Source organism: Heterocephalus glaber, unplaced genomic scaffold (genome assembly GCF_053883595.1).
Source record: "Heterocephalus glaber isolate CG9 unplaced genomic scaffold, H.glaber_assembly_v1.0 deba00001472, whole genome shotgun sequence".
NCBI lineage: Eukaryota > Metazoa > Chordata > Mammalia > Rodentia > Bathyergidae > Heterocephalus > Heterocephalus glaber.
In genome coordinates, this window is record NW_028258315.1 from 41,418,356 (window position 1) to 41,437,013 (window position 18,658).

The 18,658-nt window shown below is 39.4% G+C and overlaps 1 long non-coding RNA gene across 1 annotated transcript; it reads right to left on the reverse strand.

The window, feature by feature from the left end:
- Positions 1 to 8,176: 8,176 nt before the first annotated feature.
- On the reverse strand, positions 8,177 to 15,729 carry LOC147826331 (uncharacterized). Its single transcript, XR_015439241.1, has 3 exons — positions 15,516 to 15,729; positions 13,474 to 13,652; positions 8,177 to 10,119 (listed from the first exon to the last, which is right to left on the reverse strand). It is a non-coding gene; the product is annotated as an uncharacterized LOC147826331 (long non-coding RNA).
- Positions 15,730 to 18,658: the final 2,929 nt, after the last annotated feature.

Here is an 18,658-nt window from a genome sequence, read left to right on the forward strand (position 1 = left end):
ACAGATGTGGAGTCCTGAGTGGAGAGCTGAGTGCATTGCTCAGGAAACTTTGTTTGGGTGGCTGTAACCCAGCATTGAAATCTTTATCATACCTGTGATTGGTGAGATGGCTTCTGGATTTGATTCTTCTCATGAGAAAAAAATACATATGTGGCTGGCCTAGGAACAGAGAGAGGGGGAAAAAGAGAAGGAAGAAGGGGAAGGGGAACTAGGGATGATTAAGATGGGATATATATATATTTCCCAAGATGAGTGTAATTATTATGTTTCACAAACATATACTAATAAAAACAGTTATACTTAAAACTTAGGAAAGCAGATTCCAGAAAGAAGGTCTGAATTGTCATGGGGAGTAGAGAATGTGGCAAGCGCATAAGTGACTATCATTAAATATTGACTTACAAAACAAAAAGAATAATGAAAGAAAATAAACTAATAAATACAGGTATCAAAGCCTGGGATGTAGCTCAGTGGTGGAGCAATCATCTATCATGCATGAAGCCCTGGGATCCAGCCCCTGAAAATAAATGAATAAATAAAATGTCGTGCATTATTTTTGAAAGTGCATACTAAGTAAACAGTGACAATTGCCCATAGATGACAAGTAAGATAAATCATAATGTTCATACTTTTAAACTGTTTTAGAATAATGTATTTCTCATATCACTAAAATTTTATACCTACATTTCCTTGAACTTATGATGAATTTACCATAAGCCATCTTCACCATTTATCTTCTCAAGCCATCCTAAGAAGGTCCCAAAGGAACAATTTTTCAATGGTCAAAGTAACACTGAAAGAGTTTTTCCTCTTTGTCTCAAAAGTATGAGGTATGCTCAAAATTAGCAATGAATGATTAAATTAAGAAACATTTATTACAGTGAAAGACATATTGCCATTAATCTCCCTCACAATATTACCCCCTTGCTTCAAACACACTTATACCATAGTTTCTTCTGCTCTCTGAAGCAGTTCTAGAAGTCTGTTGTGTGTTTATGAAGTGTGATCAAAATTATGGTGAGTGCTGCTGCTGTGTGACGTCCAAAGGAAAGGCAGGCTCGTAAAAACAGTGCATTCTCATCCACTCTATTCACCACATCTGGTACCGTGAGACTTCTGGCTCTTCCCCAATATTTCCCCTGTGAAAGGGAAATATTTTGATTGATTCAGAAAATCAAGGTGGCCACAACAGTATAACTGAAGACACTCATGAAGGATACTTCCAGAACTGCTTCAGAAAGTGGCAAGAATGATGGGATAGGTGTGTTTGTAGTATTTTGAGGGGGATTCATGGCAATCAGTTGCTTACTGAAATAAATATTTTTAAATTTAAACACTCATAGTATTTTTCAATAACATTTGTATAAAATCCCATAACACAGGCTGGAGTAATCTCACCTATGTTTCAGCCATGTACACATTTCACTTTTCTGTTACCACTTAGGTAGAACACTGGTACCTGGAGTAACTGGGAAGAAACAGGAAATCTCATCTGCAAACTGGGGAGAGCTGCAGCAGCTCTGTTAATTCACTTGGGCTGGGGAGTTTATTAAGAAGTTAAAGCTCAGACAGACAAGCTGCTCAGTGCCCTCAGTTCAAATGTGTCCTTTTTGTTTCTAATTGGTGAGACTATGGACCTTAGCTTGGACACAGCTTCTAGAGGAATATAATAAGTATGAAGAAAGAAGGAAGAGACATGTGCAGAGAATAGAGGAAAATCAGCCAAATAATAAAATCTGGCCATCAGTGTGGAGATGACATTGCAGTTTGCCTGCATTCCCATACACTTGCCTCAGCTTGTTACCACTTTGAAAAATGTCCAAGTGTTACAAATATGCAAAACATATTTTAAAATCCCCATTCTCAAAACATACAGTGTAATATTTAAAAGAAAAAAGGCTTATCTACTGCCAATTTTATATGGCCCTTCTCCACTGAAGTGTTCCAAGTGTCAGAAAATAGTCTAACATTTTCTTACTGTTCTTTACTCTTTCAATTTAATGTGCCATGCACATTTCTACCCCAGGATCTTTGCATTTGCTGCTCCCTCATCAGAACAGCTGTTCTAACTCTGTATTCATAGAGCTTGCATCTTTCTTTATTCTGTTATCTTCCTGGGTGAAATTATCATGGAGGCCTTGCCTGGCCACTCATTTAAAGCACTTGCAGCATTCCTTGCCCATCCTCCCCACTCTGAGGATAAAGAAACAACATCCTCACTTGTTTTCAGCTATTTCACAGCCAGAAATCAAATGCTTCCTATGTCCCAACTGTGCTAATTAATTCATGTGCATTATCTCCCTAAATCCTCACCACAGCACAAGATAAGGTATTTTTACACATTGCAGATAAGGAGAATAATTTTGGAGAGGTTTAGGAATCTCCCCCAAATCACAAAGAAAAACTAGGCAAGACGTCACCAACCAACACCAATTAACTATATGGAGGGCATTTTTCTGGGTGGGGGCATAAAACTGGCCGTACTTCACCTCGGCTCTCAAGGAACTTCCAATATAATTGAGCAGTAAAGTAAGGTTTTGTTGTCATTTGATAGATAAAAACTGCATGGATCCAAGGGAGGAAGAAATTGCTGCAGAATGGAAGCAAGGAGATTTCAAAGACCAGCAGGACTGAATATAGCACAAGAAAAGCTAGCACCTTAATGCAAGGGCCAGTCCAGGCAGGGGTAGTGGCTCTTCATAGATGCGGAGCATGTAAACAGACTCTAGCTAAGACCAGATTTAAGAAAAAAATGTTTCCACTGACTTTTAAAAAGATGTTTAGAATAAACCTGAAACGTACATAGATTTAGACAAAATAATGTATTCATATAAACTAGAAAACTCAGTAGGTGACAGTGCCAGTTGTAGCCTTCGATTAGAAGAGAATCCTCATACTATTAGAGGAGAATCCTCATACAAATCCAAATTTTCCAGGAGCAAAATGGGATTGCTGTCAAAGATTTGTAGATATGTACATTTCATTTTGTCCCAGAGCTTCAGGAAGAAGTTGGGTTTTGTTGTTGTTGTTTTGGATTTTTCCCAGAAAAGACCTGTAACGGACATCTATTGTCTTTGTAGTTTTAGGTCAAAATTATTTTGGTTCCACAAATTGAAATATGAACTTCCACCTGGCAACAGTGTACACTACCTGGGATCCAAAACTCCTGGTGATGTTTTTCTTACTCATTCATCACCATTACTGCCAAGAAAGATTCTGTAGTCATGCTACTTGACAACTGAATTCAGTTATTCCCCAGACCAAAAATATTCAGTGCATTCTTGCACTGATACAGTGGTTCAGCCCTTGAAGGCAAGTGTGAACACTTGTCTGAAATTGTGAGGTTTCAAGGTGTGCCTTGAGACAATCAATCAGAGACTAGCTCAGTGGCTCTCAACTTTGGCTGCACAAAAGAGTCACCTAAAATTAAATTCCTGATAATAGGTGTGGGTATAGAACTCGGGCATCTAAATTCACACAAAGCTCTCATCACACATTGAGTCTACTGTACAGCTGAGACTCAGAATCAGTGTTTCCATTTTTCTGATGGTTTTCACCCTGCATCTACATGAGAACTCCCTGGGGAACTTTGACAAAATGCTAATGATGCCACCCTTGGAGATTTGGAGGCACTGATTTTGTTGGTGTGGGATCAGCAATTTCTTTTTTAACAATACAGGAGACTGAGCTCCATTCTTATTTCACTTCTTTTTTTTTTTCAGTCAGTATCTTGCTAAATTGCTAAGTTATCCAAGCTGGGCTTGAACTTGCTATTCTCCTACCTCAGCCTCCCAGAGTGCTGGGATTACAGGTGTGTGCCACAACACCCAGTTTAGGATCAGCACTATTTAAAAACTCCCCAGTCATTCTGATGGGCAAACAGGGTTGAAAACTACTACTATTGGTACTAATTCTTTATTTCTCACTTGTGCCAGGCAGCTTTCCATTACTGTAACAAACACTTGAGATAATAAACTTATAAAAGTAAAAGGTATAACTTAGCTCATGGTCTCAGAGGTTTCAGTCCATGGTTGATGGGCACCATTGTTTTGGGGTCAGTGATGAGGCAGCACATCATGGCAAGAGCACATGGCAAGCAAAGCTACTCGTCTCATGTCAGGATGCAAAAAAGGAGAAAAAGGGGAAGGGGAAAGGAAGTGAAAAGGAAGGCAGGTGTCTCCCTCTACCTTACAAGGGAGCTCAAATGTCTCAGACAGCCTACAGGCCTCACCTCTTAAAGGTTCCACCATCTCCCAAGAGCACCGAGCTGAGGACCAAACCTTTGACACATGAGCCTTTGAGACACATCCCATATGGAAATGACAGCATCACGGAAGTCATGGAGTTTTTTATCATGAAAATGTGAATTATAAAATGATATGCAGGCCCTTGGCAAAATGAAAAATCAAATACAGATGGCTAGATCTGGCCCCAAGGGTGTGAGGAAGAAGAGGAGTCCATTTTCTAACCATGGATCCTACATGTGGATCTTAGGCCAAAATGTATTCTTAGACCAAGTACATGAAGAAGCCCACACAAACTAAGACCAAGAATTGATTGAATCCAAGGAATCCTTGACTAGGGTAAGTCCTCTGTTACTCAGAATTTTCAGGTTCAGAAAGACCAAGGCTTCAATGATTTTCTTTGAACTCCTGCTCAGGGCAGTCGAGAGAGACAGGATTATTTGATTCTCCTTATTTTATTGCTTTTGTTTTCTCATTTATCATGATGACTCCTCACCACTGACAACCTGCTGATATTTACATTCTTATGTTCCATCAACCTGTGTGTTCTTTATCCCAAGAACTGAAGTTGCCTTCTACTCACACCAAGTCACTTGAAATTTCCAATGTCACACTCTCTAGGAGTGTCCCTTTCCATCACTTTTCTTATTGCCTGGAGCAGGGCAGAAATACCATGGTGCAAATTCCTCCCCTCCTGGTCTCCCACCATCCATCCTTTCCTCTCCATTTCCATGGACTTCACTGTATGAGACCTCTTGCTTGCTAATCTCCTTGTTCTCCCTCATCAGCCCTCTTCAGTATCTACTCATCACCAGCACATTAAACATGCTTGACCATGCCTCTCACAGTCACTTTCCTACTTAGAATCCTGCCATGACTCCCTATTATCTACCCCTTCTAAACTAAACCTTCCTTTTTCAAAACACATCATCCATCGATTTTACTCTCTTACTCTTCAAATCAGATTTCTAGCTCTTCCCATGATGACGCTTTATTTCATCAGCATGTTTCACATTGCCTCCACTCTTTCTTCTGCTTCCCCAAATCCCACCTCTGCTTATCTGGCCCATAAGGTAAATGTAAAAGCACCATCAAAGTGTGCCTTATCTCAAAGTTCAGTGCAAGAGTTTAAGCAGGCTGCAGTTAGTGTTTAGATGACTGAGCCTAGCAGGAAAACTATGAATTGCATTTTGTATTGGGGATGGAATCAAGGACATCCATGGAAGAAGACTGGAGTTGTCATTCATTTCCACCAGACCCACCTACTCAAACCCGATTCTCCTGCCCCAAATTCAATGACTCTTGGTATCGTCAAAAGCTTCTCATTCCAATGAAGTTTATAATAACAGGATTCAGGAGAGAAAGATATGTCCTGGAATAATTGAAACTTGCAAAGATAATGCATCCCCAAAATACAGTAAATAAAGACTAAACATTAAATGAAAGCACAGCTCCTTTACTTGAGCAGACCTCCCACTGTGGTGAAAGAGTTGAGACCCACTAAGCATATATAATGTCACCAAGCACATGAATTGAGCACTTTGTGATTTGAACATTTATAGGGTAAATGGAAAGTACTGGTTGTTCCAAATTAATTTTACAGTTCACTGCTGTTACATGAAATCACTGTGGACTGCTTCTCCTGGGATGAGAAGTTTTCCAGAATGGCAGTTTCCATGGGTTTCTGCAGAAAGCAGTCTCCCTGGAGTGGGTACACTGCATGGCATGTGGTTCCTGGGCAGGTGAAATTGCACCAAAGCCCAGTGCCTTCCAGGAAAAGCACCGATCACTCCACAAGAGCTGTGTGTTTGTGTTTTCATTTTCAATTTGCACCTGTCAGGGTATGCAGGCCAGGCCAATTATTATCTCCTTGTGATGTTAGATCTGTGTTGGATTTTTTGTTTCTTTTTGATATGGAATCACCTTGGGATGTAGATGGGTTGTTCCTATTAATAAAATGTGTTTTGCACCAGTTTGGGGATACATTTCTTTTCATTGTTTTCAAAAGAAAACACCGAATTGCTTTTCTGGGGCAGTTTTCAATCCCTTCTGCCTTTTTCTTGCAGGTATGCTATTGTCATTGAGGTTACGGAGGTTGGGGGAAAAAGATTTCAAGAATAGAAGTGGAAGTCATGTCATGAATCAAATTTATGAGGTGGGGTTTTTTTTCACCCACAGAAAGCAGCTTTTTAACACCTCCTACATCTGAGAGCACATCCCCTGAGCTCCCCCTGCACCACATTAGCTCCACGAAGGGAAGGCTTCTTACTCTGCCTGGCAGCCCACCCATCCCTTTTTCATGGCTGTCCTGTGGGAAAGAAACTGGGTTTTTAGCTGTATTTTCATTGTCTAAAACAGAGTTCATTAAGTGTGTGTACAATGAGTCACATATATAATTACACTCTTAGATGTAAAGGAATTGGAATGCACATTTATGTAAGGGTAAAAAAAAGAATTGAAATGATGGTAAAAGTGGAAAAGAGAAATAGAAAATAGTCCCCAGTGGGTAATACATGGAATAAATGGATACAGAAAAATTTGACACATTTGTTTTTTACTTCTCAGAAGTGTAGATGAGTCCGGGAGAAAAACCTAACAAGATAGGGACTCTCTTCTGGAAAGCCAGGCTCAGATCGGGGTGGGGCGGGGGGCTCATGAGTCTGGACACACACTTGGTGCCTTTCTTCTGGTGACATCTTGGGGATAAAAGTAAAGAGACTTGATGTACTCCACCCAAGGGAGAAGACTGTCACAAGGAGTGAATCAATGAAAATAACTGAACAGATTGAAAATACAAGGGTTAGGATTTTTTATTAGGTTATAATGTATGTATTAAAATTGCCCTATGGTCAAATTTTGGATATTATTGAGATTCAATAAAGCAGACTAAATTGAAAGGGATTTTGGTACCAGATATAAATACTGAAGTGGCACTTAAAAATAGGATGTTAGGACTTCCCTCCAAATGGAAAGGTTTGCAAACACCTGTGTGCAGTGCCTCCTAAGAATGCAGAATTTGAAGTATCCTAAGGAGCAGCTGTACATTGCCATTAAAGAGAACAACAGAGGTCTCCTTTGCCAGGAGTGGTGGCACACACCTGTAATCTCAGCACTCTGGGGGCAGAAGCAAGAGGATTGTCATGACTTCAAGGCCAGCCTGGGCTACATAGTGAGTTCAACGCCAGCCTGAACTACACAGTGAAAGCCTATGTCAAAATAAACAAACAAACAAATGAGACAGACTCTGGAGCCGACAACCTATATTCAAATCCCTGATCTGCTACTGACCAGCTATGTGATTTTGCACAAGTGTCTATCTAATCTCTCTGTATCCAGTTATTTCAGATGAAAGATGAGGAACTTCTTTCTTTTGGATTTTCTGAAGATTCAGCAAGATGTCACATAGCAAGTAATCCACAAATATTGGTTGTTATTGTCATAAACATCCTATTAGTGTTGTTACAATTTTTGCTTTACAGAAGATTATTAGATCCTATTTGACAGTTCCCTAATCAAGCTCTTGAAGCTGAGAAATTACTAGTGTGTCTGTGGCCCTCTAAGATTAACAGCGGAGGAGGATTCTTGCCTTCCCAAGATTTCCTGCATGTTCTAGATGGGTTTGAGCATCAGCGTGATAGATCGAATGATTTTATTACCAACTCACATTTTTATGTAAAATATAGCACTTTAAAACAATAGAAGGAGGTAAAGAGTTAAAAGGCAATACACCAAATTGTTAACTGATCATATCTCTGGGAGAAAAATTACAGTACATGTGATGTTTTCTGCCTTCTCTCTACTCTTTATATATTCCATGTTTTTGTCAATATGACGTCCTGAGGGACAGGAAAATGAATTAATTTCAGGTCATCTAGCTTATCTCGACAGAAGTTTGATTTCTTTCATTTACGATGTTTTTGTTTCCCATTACCTAGTGTTTGAAGACTGTTATCACCATAGGAATGAATCCACATACTTTATGTGACACACATCAAAATTCCCCAATAATGAAACTGCCAGTTTGAAAGCCAAGATCTATTCAGAGTACTGCTGGGGATATCCCTAACACAAACATTGGTTTACCTGGAAAGATCATGGAGTTTCCTTGTACAAACTGGGAGCATGTTGTGATATTCTTTGTGGTATTTAGTCATGACCACATTTACATGTTATTGATGCCTTGTAGTAAGAAACATAGCAGAGATAGGCTATTTGGAAGGGATAGATTCAGACTGAGAACTTTTAATGACATTGAAACACATCAAAACATTTCATAAAGCTCTGATCAGGCAGCATTCTCCCAGGTCCCCGTGAGCTCAGTATTAAAACCCATTCCTGTGTTCTCGTTTCCCAGATAATTTGATCCATGTCACTGATGGCCTTTTCATTAGATCAACTTGAAGTTCTTCCAACAGTCCTTACTTTCACCTCTTAGACTATTCACATTTATATGACATGTATCATTTTATTGATATAAATTGATAGCACACCTTTATATGTCTTTAGAAAAATAAGGCCTAGTTGGGTTATAACTCATCAGCATTCATTCCAAGGATTCCAGAATCCTTGGCACATTTTCCCCCATGAAATGTATGAATGGGTGGATGTGACTCCAGGATAAACCTGTGCAGGGACACAACATGAATGGCAACCACTGACAAGAAGAGCTCCAATTTGAAGGGTTCACTTTTCTGTGATGATGTGGCTCAAAAGAACAACCCAAAGTGAATGTTGGTGTCTAAGCTAACAATTTGTTTTATTTAGAATAGCAAGAACCTGCATTGAAACTGGGCACATCTCCCATCTCCAAGCTCTGCCATGATGCTGCAGACCCCAGGCCAACACTCAAGGTGATTTGGGGATTAAGATGAAATTTATTTGCTCTCTGTAGTCTTCATGATTATGATTAATCAGGCCATTGTGAAGTTTGCAGTTTTGTGAATGAAAAAGACACTGAAACATATAAAACTCTAAACACCTAAAATATCTTGTGTTTATCTTTGACTTACAAATTCTGTAATTCTCTTTTGGATTATGTGATTAGTTGACCAGTCTATCCACTGTCATAGCTAAACCAAAAGACATATCAGCATCATATTTATTAATGTCATTTGCTGATTTAGGACAAAGACTGATAATAAAAGGTCATGTAATTCATGAGAAAGAGAATGAGGAAAGATTTGGCTAGTTAGTAGACTAAGTGCTATATGCTAATGAAATGACAAAAATGGCAAAACAGAAGCAAAGATCAGCATAAATGACAAAATGAAGAGGTCTGAATTTGAAGAGAGACACGTTGAAGTGGGACAACACATTTGTGTAAAGGAAGCTGAGAGATGAAGCACTCTGATATCTGGAGTGACTACAAAAGATCAGCCAGTCACCAGGCAAGTCGGAGTGCCCAAGAAATCTGAAGACTGAGACTTTAGTTCCAGCCTCATCCTTAACTAGCTGTTAACTAGTTTCATCCTTATCTTGCCCAAGTTACATAATAGCCCTCTTCTCCCATATTGTTTTATGCTTCATAGGAAGGGAAATCTGAGAGGCATTAATGTAAGGGAGCCAAAAGATGTAGTAAATTTGGCAATGCCTTAATTAATGAATCCTCTGGAATTGAAATTCCTCTTCAATGGAGTTAGGTACCTAAAATAAAACTTCACAGATCACGTAAGTGGAATGCACAATAGCACATTGGAGATACTGCTACTACGAGCTCCATAGGAGTGCAGTTAGACACAGCATCCTTCCATACATAGCTTCCATCTGAAAAGTACAGAACACGTGACTCCAGGTGAAACTTAGACTGTTCCTTGGCTTCTCCAGCTTCACTGTCATGGACACATTTTCTTCTTCCTCTACCTTGGCTTAGCTACTCCTAAAACCAAATTTTAAAAAAGATAATTATTTCAGTGTGTAATTTCAATCATTTGTTCACAATACTTCAGCATGAATGGATGTCAAAGTACTCTTTCAATTAAGTATCTACCTTTAATTTCTAATCATACAATCTAAAATTTTTCGCAAATATTTTAATTCTCCATTGAAAACATTTTTGACAACTAGCAAATAGACACCAAGAGTGCATGAGAGGAATTCCCAGCACAACAGGAGGGACCATGGCTTGGATGTGGCTTCAGTGCTTCCTCCACAAGCTCACGTACTGAAAGAATGCTCCCCAGTGCGATGACAGTAAGAGGCAGGGCCTCCTGGAAAGGAATTCCATCTGTGGGGACACCACCTTTGGAAGGGATAAGTGCCGTTTCCATGGGACCCTAGCTAGCTTCTGTAAGAAAAGGTTGCTATAAAAAGAGCAAGCCAGGCCCCTGAATCTCTCTGGTTTCTTGTCTTGCCCTGTAATCCTCTTTGCACAAGGCTCTTTTTCTGCAATGTTGTTGTGACACAGCCAGAGGATCACTGCAGGATAACAGTGCCATGCTGTTTTGCTCCTTCCAGCCACCAGGACTATAAAATAAACTTCTTTATAAAGTTACCATCTAAGGTGTTTTTTATAGCAACCAGAAGTGGACTACTAGTAGGTATAAGCTTATTTTTTTAGGTGAGGAAATTTGTTTTCTGTAGCAGGTTTGGGGGAGGAGGAAACTCAGAAGGAATGACCTGTATCGTCTACTTTTTCCTCTTACTGAAGACATTCAGCTCCTAAGTGGCTCTAGATAGCCTTTTCTAGTTCTGCTTATTCCAGGCAGAAAGTGTGTGTCTCTGACTTGGCTTCCTAGTTGAAATAACCAAGCACTCTTCCAGAGAAGCCTTCTCAATTCTGTTCTTTTTCCTATCTTCTCTTTTGACTTTTAATCCTATTCTCTATCATCATCTTTCCAGAAGTATTTTTTCTACCACATTTGCTGTGTTTGAGATTGTATTAAATTATAATTTTTACCATAGTCCCTTTTCTTATATTCTATTACCATCTCTAGGATCTGTGTATTTTCTTCATTTCCATAATTAGAATTCTCAGATATTAGAGAGAATTACTAAACAATACCTCTACATTATTAGAAGCATTCCCACTTTTCAGCTCTACTCATTATACATTGAGAAACTTTACATCCTCATTAATGTGCAAGATACAAATAATTATGTCATCTACACTTAAGGTGTTGAAAGAGTGACTGACCAAGCCTTCGTATGAACAAATACAACCATAAAAATCTTTGCATCACCACAAATTTCTTCTGAAACCAAGGCTAATTAATGATTGACAAATAACAGGTCTCAAATATGGCTTATGTCTTGGCTCTAGGCCAACTACCCTGTACAAAATAATATAACATTCTAACAATCACTCACAGCCAAAGCTAAACCAAAAAAAAAGTATCAAATGCATGCTTTGAATGAGACCTATTCAATACTTTATTCTTGTACTTTATAACACAATTCCTCTAAAGAACTTATATTTTTTTTGTATTGTTTTGTTTTGTTTTAAGACAGGGTGTGGCTATATAGTTCAGACTGCCCTTGAATGCATAGTGATCCTCCTGCCTCAGCCTCCTGAGTGCTGGAATTATAGATCTGCAAATATTGGGTAAATTATTTTTTAAAAGGCATAAAAAAATCAAAGAGAATGGGATTGAAAGGAATCTCAAAATGCATCTTATGTATCCTTCTGCACTGAGGAATATTGCCCTGAAACTATTTCACAGAGTTAGGCTTACATATTGAGAATAAGTCCTCAAAGGTCACCAAGTTGTTTCACTCTACCAGCAACACACGTGTAAGTTATTCTTGTCACTTACTGCTAATGTTTGGCTTTATGACTAACTTTAATTCTCCATCTATTTTTTTTTTTTTTTTGGTACCAGGGATCAAACCCAGGTCCTTGCACTTGAGCAGCAGACGGCGAAACCACTGAGCTAAATCCTCGGCCCTTCTCCATCTATTCTTTAAGTGAACTTCTTTACTTGTCTTCAAAAAAGACAATGGGCTTTGGTGCAAAGTTCTCTATGTTACAACATTTTTTAAATTCAGCACACTAAGTTACTTCTCAATAATCTTCTTTTATCTAAATATTTCCCATTCATTTCATTTTTATTTAATAATCCAATTTCCCAACACTTGACCCATTGCTGCCTCACTCTTTTAATATTGGTTTTTTCTATCTTTGGTTTACTTTTAAATCAAAGTGTCCAAAGTGTAACTGTTTCAGGAAAGAATTATTACAGTGTTGCTTTGATAGGCATCAAAATTCTACAGGCAAATTCTTAAGGTCACAGTCAGTCAACTCTGAATACCTGGGTTTTGGATTGATTGCTAAAGTAAGCAGATATTATGTTGGCCCACAAAGTCTTATGTTTTCAGAAATGGGGGTCAAATGTGTACTGTAATGTCTAGAGTCCAACATAGTTTAGGTATTTAGAGAAGAATATAAGACACAATCTATACCTCAAAAAATTGATAATCTATTACAAAAGGATGGACTGATAACTAAGACAAGGTAGAATAAGTGCTATGGACAGGAACTGGCCAAGTTTTTAATCAAATGCTTCAGATAAAGAATAAATCATTTTATATAGATGGAAATGACAGTGGGAGAAGGGGTCACACTGAGCACATGGACATTCTCTGTGGTGTGGCAGGGCAACCTGGGAAGGGCTGACACCCAGAACTGGACATGTCACCTAGGGCAGAACCACATACAGGGAAGCAGACCCAGCATCAGATCTGGAATACAGTGTAGTCCACCAGATGGGGAGAACTGGAAATTGGCCCAGATAGAAATCCAGTGTGCCATCTTGGGAACTATGGGGGCAGCATATTAAGAGAATGGACAGGAAAAAAAAGAATGAGCACAAACAAAAGGAGGCTACTGACAGAGACTAGCAGAAGGAAGAGAAATGATATGTGGAGGTGACAACAGGGAAAGCCCATTGGAAGTGGGAGCAAGCAGCAAGACCACTGAAGTTTAGAGTAGAACATCAGGGCAAGAGAGGAGCGTTACACCCTTTACAGCATGCAAAGGCATAGATGTCCCACATATGCTAACTCAGGCTCACTGCAATGCCATTAGATAGATACTATTAATGCCATCTCGCGATTTAGCAAACTGAGGTTCCGAGGGTTAAGCGACAATCCCAGTGTTACATAGGTGGTAAGCAGCAGGGCCGGCTTGAAATCTAGCATTGTGGTTTCAGAGTCCTGGCCACTGTTGGCCTTGTCTTGGCCCCATCTTGGCCACCAGACTGTGCTAGCTGGCTGGGCTTCCTTGGATACTTACAGAATATTTTCAGGAGAAATATTTTCCTGAGAGCTGATGCCTCCTCTGAAATCCAGCTGTATTCCAGCAGGAAACAATCAGGTAGGCTTTCCTTTTTAAAGCTGCATTGAAAAGCACATCATAGCTCCAGAACTGCATTGTGTTGCCAATACTGCAGGCATGTATAGGAATGGAGAAGCCTAAGAAAAGCAAAGGGTTGGGAGAAACAGCATTTTGCTTTGAATATTTCCTTCATGAATGAGATATTTTGTCTGAATAAAAAGAAAACCAGAAGGAAGACAATAAAAACAATATGAGATATTGATAGGCTAGTTTTCTAAGCCAAGCTAAAATGAAAATGAAGAACTAAGGTAATCCAAGGAAAGGAAAAACAGGAGCCATAAGAACATAGCCACCCACCAAGGTAATTAATAGCATTAACCATGGAAAAAAATTTCCCCTCTGATGTAAGGGAAACTGTCAAAACCAGGAAGTTGGGGCCTTCCCAAATTAGAAAAAAACCAAAGAAGAATAAAGGGCAGGGAGTCTTTGATTTGATCTCGTTAAAGTAGAAGATAGTCTTGCCTTGACTTCCAGGACAAAAAAGATGCTTAACTGGCTGCCATATATTAAATCCACCACATCAACCATTTTACTTGGGGTAAACCACAGTTTAGGTTCAAATGCATTGATAAAAATTTCGGTTTTGCCATGTTGAGAAAACAACATAGCTATCCTCTCTAAACCATACATGTTTGTACTTTTTCTTTTGCTTCTTTTCTTTCTTTTAAAAATCTTTTCCCGTTTTTGTTTTTCATATTGGTGAAAGTTTTACTTCCTATGAAAATTGAGAAATGAAATCAAATGGAATGACTTTCTAATATCCTCAGTTATTTGTCTTTTTATGAATGTTTTTTCTTGGTAGAAATGTACCAAGAACCCAAATTTAATTGTGCTTTTATTCAGAGATTTGAAATTCATGTTTATAGTAGCACAATACATAATAGCTAAATCCTGAAAGCATCCTATATTCTCACCAACAGATGACTAAATAAACAAAATGTGGTATTTACACACAAGGGAATACTACTCTGCTATGAAGAAGAATAAATTTGAGTCATTTGTAGAAAAATGGATTTACCTTGAGACCATAGTGTTAAGTAAAACAAATCAAGCACACAAGCTTAAACATGGCATGGTTTCTCTTATATGAGAAACCCAAAATATAAATAAACAGCAAAATAAAAGCTATACAACAGGAAGTAGGGAGATAGATGTCTCTCAAAAAGGAAAGCGATCAAGAGATAGGGGAGGGAAAGGGAATGAAAAAAGGAATTAAGATGTGTTATGTACATGTGCCAACTCCATACAAGGAGTGTAAACATTATGTACTACAACCATACTAATAAAAAAAACTAAATAAAAAAAATTTTTTTTTAAATGAACAGTGCTACAATGAAAAAAATAGAATGCTACAGGTCAAAAAATGTCCTTGGATCCCAAAGACTATTGCTACACTTGAGCAAGTGAAAATAATAACAAAAATGAGGCATTTGTGGCAAACTTTGGCGATCAAGTTCAAACTATAATCTGTGAGTTATCTCATGGTAAACACTGAGGCTGCTGACACCACCAGCAAGTATTGCTGCTGTTGTTTTTCTGTCTGTCATTGACCTTTGTTAAAATTTTATTTTACTGTCCATGTTTGCAGTACACGAAGTTCACTCTCGCCTTAGGGTTGCCAGTATTCTTGAGGCAACAGGGGATGGGTGGTGAGCTTGCCCCACCTTGGCTCTCCCATCCCAGACTCGCCCACCTGGGTGCAGAATGTCAGCCTGAGCTTCCACACCCCAGCCGGCTGACCACTCTGGCTGGAAATACAGCTGTTACCTTTCAGCAGAGGTAGTTTCAGCTCCCACACATGGGACATAGACAGCGGAGCTATACTTAATTGCAAGTCTTTTGTGTATTTTTTTTTCCAGGACAATTGTATTAGTTGCCTAACATAGTCTCAGCCTCCCCATTCCCACTCCTCCCCAGGCACCACTGGCCCGTCAACTCACCACACAGTCTTTACAGGATGCTTCTCCATGTCAGCAAGGTCACCCACTCTTCCACAACATGGGGAGTGTGATGGCTTCCACTGGAAAAGGTCCCTGGTGCTTGCTTGGCAGATCCCACAGTCTCTGCTATCTCTCTCCAGCCTACGTCTTGATGTGCTTTTCACACTCCTCCCCACCCACAACCAAGGAAACACTTCCTCCACCTCTTGGCACCTCTTAAAGTCCAACACATTAATCACTTTTTCTTCATCTTTTTTATTTTCTTTTTCCAGTACTGGTGATTGACTCCAGGGCCTTGTGAGTGCTAAGGAAATGTTCTACCACTGAACTACACCCACAGTCTTTTTGGGGAGGAGGTTTAAGATATGTCTCACTAAAATTGTTCAGGCTGACCTTGAACTGTGATCCTCCTTCCTCCACCTCCCAAGATGCTAGTATTACAGAAGTAGGGCACCTGGCATCAATAATCTTTTGTGCAAAGCCTTCAGAGTACCCTTTAGACAAAAAAAAAATATATATATATATATATATATATATATATTTCTTTATGTTTTATAGTACCTTATCCACTCACTTATCCACACATTATAGCAATTATTCCTTGGGATCTACCATAGGCCACATCTGTTCTAAACACTGAGAAGACATCATTAAAGAAAATAAGCAAAGTTCTTACCTTCGTGACCTTTACATTTGAGTGAAAGAAAATAAAATTTTTTAAAGTAATAAAATCTATATCAGAGGGTGATAAGTACTGTAGAAAACAAGTTAAGTGTGTAAGAGAACTAAGAGCTCAGGGACAGAAGGGGCGCATTATATCTGAAATTAGGCTGAGCAGGCGAGGCTTCATGAGGAGACTGAGCAGACACCAAGGAGGGGAAAGTGTGAAGCCAGCACGACGTCTGATAAAAAGTCTTGGTGAAGTGAGACCTACCTGACATGCTAAGAGCTCTTTAGAGGGCAACAGGCAGAGGAAACAGGGGCGTAGTGGCTGGAGAGGAGTTAGGAAGGAAACAGAGGCAGGGGGCAGCTGCAGATGAAATAGTCTTGCATACTAGACCAGCAACTCAGGCTGCTCTGAGTGAAGCGACAATGAAGCTATCGGATTGCTTCAAGAAAAAGAGCAATACGGTCAGATTCACATAAAAATGTTGCTCTTTGGAGAGCAGGTAGAAGAGAGGGAATGGTAAGTGCTGTGAATCAAGAAGGAGATTGCTCCCATCTAACAAGTGAGAAACATGGACTGCTCAACTAAAGGCGGAGGGTGGAGCGAAAGTGGAGGCAGGACCATGATGCACTTTGCAGAGCTCCCAGATGTGCTGAACTGTTGATGTAGGGGAAAGTACAAGAAGAGTTAAGGATGACTCCAAGATTTCTGTGATGGATGATCATGGAGAATGACTGCGTCACTTGCCAAAATAAAGAAGACTGGGAGGAGCAGGCTAAGGAGGAGGGAGGAAGGAGAGATTCACCTATTTGAGATATCTATACACATTCTAGTGAATACACAGACTAGGCAGGTGGACATTCAGGATTGGAATTTAGGGTCTAGTTTAGATATATACATGTAGGAACTTGTCAGTTTTTAAATCATTCAGGGATGGAAGAGTGATCAAAGGACTGAGCACTTGGACACGCCAATATGTAACTGCTGGGTTGATACAGAAGAAGAGAAGGTAGTGTCCTAGACCCATGTGAAGCAAGTATTTCAAAAGGGTCAACTCTGAAAAATGGACCTGTAGGTCTCTCAAGTCAGAAAAAAGCTAGAAACTGATGGATTTAGGAGCATGAGAGTTACCAATACCCTTGGCAAAAGCTTTTGGTCGAGTGACAGAAACACATTCTGATTAGAATTAGTTTATGAAAGAATGGGAGGGTAAGAAGTGAAGACAGTGATTACAAAGGCCACTGTAAAGAGCATTTTTAATATAAAGAAATGTAGAGGAATGAAGTGGTATCAGTGGAAGAAATCTTTGACAAGTGATACTTTAGGACATAATGGACACATTAATGGACATAATCCATTAGAAGGGAGAAAAATTTGGTAATGATTCAGGAGACATGGAACCGAATCTAGAGCATAATGCAGGAGTTGCCCTGATATTGAAGAAAACAAGAAGTTGCCCTTGCTGTCCAGACAGAAGGTGCTCATGGTAAGGGCAGTAGTTGAAGGGGAAACACTAAGAAGTTCTTCTGATCATTTTTATTTTCTTAATGAATTGGGAAACAAAGTCACCAGAGTTGTGTTAAGAAAAAGAGAAGGTGTGGCATACACTATTTTAAAAAGTGGGAGAATGAATGGATGAAAGAAATGGGGCTGGGCTCTCTTGGATGCCCCCTTGAGGTTGTGAGGTAAAGAGAAACCATGGAGCTCACTTTATCTCGAGTCTCAGCCCAAGGAACTCTGTTTTCAGGGTAGGTGTTCTTATTTCCCTCATACATCATCAGCTCTTAGAATATTGATCTCTTACCCAGTTCTGAGCCTCCAGAGCCAGGAAAACTACCTACCAAAAACTTGATGAATCACACTTAGATGAAGTCCTATCACACACGGCAAGGCCTATCCTGCCAAATAGATAATTCAGCTAAGAAATAAGTGAGCAAGGCAGCTTCCTGGGCTCTTTCTATTGTGGATCCTTGGGTATTACAAGACCCAAATTCCCAAGATTCCCCAGCCTCATTAGGAAAATAGCCCATCTTTATTCTTCCAAATAACAATAGATCTTTTCATCTTAAGATCGAAAAGCACATGGAGACAATTTCAAACAAAGAACAATTTTCTACAACCTCTGATCAGCCGATCCTAGCTTACAGACAGGTAATCTGAGGCATGCAAAGTCAAACAAGCCTAAAGGTCACAGATCTCAGCATCTGCCCTGGAATTGCCCAAGTGCAATCTACTATATGTCAGCCGTCAGCTTTCATTTGAACAAAGGACAGATAAAGTCAGTATATAAAATATATTTCAGCACTATAATTGGACCTCCCCCAAACCAAATTATATTTTCTCAAGTTTTCTACATAGAAAACACATTTATTTATATTCTTCATGTTCTATAAAGGATTTGAGGAGGTTTATAATTTAACGTTTTTCCCCAAATAGGGTAAATAGTCACAGCAAAATCTTACAAGCCCTACCAGTT